Source organism: Haemaphysalis longicornis, unplaced genomic scaffold (genome assembly GCF_048455015.1).
Source record: "Haemaphysalis longicornis isolate Haplotype H1 unplaced genomic scaffold, Haemaphysalis longicornis Haplotype H1 scaffold_9, whole genome shotgun sequence".
NCBI lineage: Eukaryota > Metazoa > Arthropoda > Arachnida > Ixodida > Ixodidae > Haemaphysalis > Haemaphysalis longicornis.
In genome coordinates, this window is record NW_027526460.1 from 145,817,166 (window position 1) to 145,820,966 (window position 3,801).

General features: G+C 44.6%; 1 non-coding gene across 1 annotated transcript; it reads right to left on the reverse strand.

Moving 5' to 3' along the window:
* Positions 1–308: 308 nt before the first annotated feature.
* Positions 309–379, reverse strand: Trnaa-ggc (transfer RNA alanine (anticodon GGC)). The gene has a single exon. It is a non-coding gene; the product is annotated as a tRNA-Ala (tRNA).
* Between the last annotated feature and the right edge of the window lie 3,422 nt (positions 380–3,801).

Below are 3,801 nucleotides of genomic sequence, written 5' to 3' on the forward strand. Positions count from 1 at the left end.
ACTAGTTTAATGTCGCGACAGTTTCTCGTGTTATTTCCCGGTGAAGAGTCTTAATTAGGTCACTTCTGGTGTGGTCAAACTCTCCGCCACTCCGCAGAGCCTGCTGCTTCAATGAGCATTTTCAGCGGCTCTCCTGACTCATTCCAGAGTTGTGATATTATACTCCTCACATGATACGCATTGGAGCTTGTCTTGCACTTTCAAAGAAAAAAATGGAACACGGAACGTTTTCCCTTCTATCTCTCCTGCTCCACAGCAATGTAGCATCTTGCATCAAAAAAGAAATATTCGTGGAAAAAAGGCACAACTGCGTCGGCCGGGAATCGAACCCGGGCGACCCGCGTGCCAGGCGAGTATTCTACCACTGAACCACCGACTTTTTTTTATTGCCGGCTTCGACATTTTACAGTAGATCACACATCATGTCATTTTGTTATTATCCGTCAACCCTACTTGGCTGACTCACTGGCTTTAAAACTTTCTAAGACACATTAAATCGTCAAGCACAGGCGTCCATCCTCAAGGTGTCCATCATCTGCATTAAACACTTCCCGTATATACTGTACGCTTTCGATGAAAGTTTCCCTGACAGGCGGGGATTTACATCCGCATTCCTCACCGCCATTCTCGTCCTCCATAAACTATGAAGACTGAGGACCATGATCAAATCGTACGGCACACCGCCCTCATTTTTCACGGGTAGGAACCGAATTCCGTGTGGTGTTATGGGTACGTCTTTCTTACACGTACGTTGGAGGACGTCCCAGTGGAACACTGGGTCGCAAGAGTCGATGAAGACGTGGTTAATAGCCTCCGGCTTTTTGCACAGACTGAAGTGTGTTGTCCACTGCACATAAATGCCTCTTTCCGCTAACAGAGTATTTACGGGAAAGGTTTCACTGTGTAGTTCAAAAGAAGGACTTCATTGCAGGTTTCACCGGCATACTTTTCACCCTCCTTAAAACATCAAGCCCAGTGCCTGTACCGTATAAGGACCTATACAGTGGCACCTGCAAACAAACATCCACTAAATCTTTGTACAGGCACTTCCTGGAAACACTACACAGGTAGTCGAAAGAAAACCGTACCTTCAAGAATTCAACAGGCAGAGCCACTTCTCTCAAATATTCTTAACCCCCCTGCAAACAATATCACTTGAGGACAAAACAAAGTCAGGTAGCACATTTTTCAATCGCACTTGAATTATAGTGCGAAAGAAGGCGTCTTTTTGATCCCGCACGAAACAAAACCTGTCGACAACTTGTCGTAAAAATAAATGAGAAAGACCAAGTCCTCCCTTTTTACTGGCCGAAAAATATTAGAGCGACTGGTTCTTTGCCAGCTGGAAGACCAAATAAAGGAAGCAAATACTCTGTGGATTTTTTGGACATTAGCACGTGACATACACAACACTTGCAGCCCGTATACCACACTTTGGCTAACAAAAAAGGGTGGAGATAGTGGCACGGGTAAACATAGAAAATTGCGCCCTGCCATTTTCTTGTTTTGTCCCTCAAATTTTCGGCCTCGTTACTCCAGTAGTCTCGGCTATCCCTATGATTCTCCAGAGGCACCCCTAGATATTTTGTTGGTGGCGCGTGGTCCATTGTATGCATTCAAAAACGGGGGGGAAGGGGGTGAGCACCCGTTCCCGTGCCAAAATCCCAGTTAATTGCCGCCCCAGATTTTTCACAAAATGACTTAACCATCTTAACTGCTTCGCTTATGCTCTTTTGATCGCGACAGAAAACCTCTATATCAACTGCGTATGCGAGCAGTTTTACTTCAGTGTTCTGTAATGCGAACCCCCGTATTCGTTCATGCTTGGTTATTTTTAAACGAAAATACTCGAGATACAACGCAAAAAGAAGTGGCAATAACGGACAACCTTGCCTGACCGAACAACCAACATTTACTCCTTCACTAAATTGCCTTGCATCCGGCATACGCCATCTTTATACCCTCCGAGATACCAGACCCAACATTCGTATATTCTAAGATTGTAAAAAGTGTGTCATGGGACAACCGGTCAAACGCCTTCTCAAGGTCGAGCTGTACCATCGCCACACGACCTGAGAAGGCATCACAGCACTCTAACACACTTCTGGCGATGTGCACATTGGTACTTATCGTGCGATGCTTAATAAAGCAAGTTTGATGCGTTCCTACCAAAAACTGAATTACGTTTTGCAACCGTCTAGCTAAGACTTTCATGTAAATTTTGTAGTCGACGTTGGCTAGACTAATGGGTTTGTACGTCTTTACGGTCAGCAGTTTTACTGCATCTTAACACTTCGGTATCAAGATGATGTGCGTCTCCTTAAACGACTGTGGGAGAACATGTAGTTTGTAAGCCTCCACCAATACTTCATAAAAAGATACTGCTACATCCCTTCTGAAAGCCTTGTAAAATTCCGCGCTTAACCCGTCTGGCCCGAGTGACTTACAGGTGTTCAGATCATCTATTCCGTTTTCTGATTCCCACACACTAATTGGTGCTTCCATTATTTCACAAAGCTCTGGTTCTAACTTTGGCATACGCGATAAAAATTCATCAGCAAAGCCATCGTTCATTGGAATGTGTCTGTCTAACAGCTCAGTGTAATACTCGAAGAACGCCCGCTCAATCGTTTCTTTTTCGGCCGTAACAACGTTTTTGTACTGTTTTTCCTTGAGTTCGTTTTTCTTCGCGTAACGTTTTTCATCAGACAACGCACGCTTTACGAACTTCCCCGTAAGCGGAACGCATTACTCTTCTGATGTCGCAACAGTTGCTCGCAATTATTCCCGGTTAGGTGTGCTAATTACGTCACTTCGGGTGTGGGCAAACTCGCCGCCACTTCACACAGCCTGCTGCTTCGATGAGCATTTTAAGCGGCTCTGCTGACTCGTTCCAGAGCTGTCAGACTATACTCCTCGCATGACATGCATTGTGAGCCTGTCTTACACTTCTTCGCAGCAATGTACTGTCTTGCAGCCAAAAAAAATTCACGCATCTCCACGAAGTGAATCATGACCAGTGGGCGAAGCACTGGGGATCGTTGTTACCGTAAATCACCCGTGAGAGTGCTTACTGCTGCAAAAATGATTTCCAATCCAATCCAATCCATTTCAGTCCAATACAATCCAACCCAGTCCAAATCCAACTCCAATTAAACTCAATCCAATCCAATGCTCCTCGCGCATGCACAGCATGGCTCTCCAGGAGCACTCTCTCTCTCTCTCTCTCTCTCTCTCTCTCTCTCTCTCTCTCTCTCTCTCTCCATCTAACCTTTTGTGAACCTTTTATTTTGTTCGTGTTAACCTATTGTAAATATTTTGTTCACGTATGTTTCGATTTACACGGTGCTGTGCGTGTATCTCTCTATCTTTTGTGAACCTTTTATTTTGTTCTTGTTAACCTTTTGTGAACCTTTTGTTCACAGATATTTCGATTGACACGATGTTGTGCGTCCCTCTCCCTCTCTCTCTTTCTAACCTTTTGTGAACCTTTTATTTTGTTCTTGTTAGCCTTTTGTAAATATTTTGTTCCCAGATGTTTCGATTTACGCGGTGCTGGGCGTCTCTCTCCCTCTCTAACCTTTTGTGACCGGTTATTTTGTTCTTGTTAACCTGTTGTGAACCTTTTGCTCACAGGTGTTTTGATTGACACGGTGTTGTGCGTCTCTCTCTCTCTCTCTCTCTAACCTCATGTGAACCTTTTATTTTGTTCTTGTTAACTTTTCGTGAACCTTTTCTTCACGGATGTTTCCATTTACACGGTGTTGTGCTGTGAGCACAGACGCCGGATGCCGGACGGAC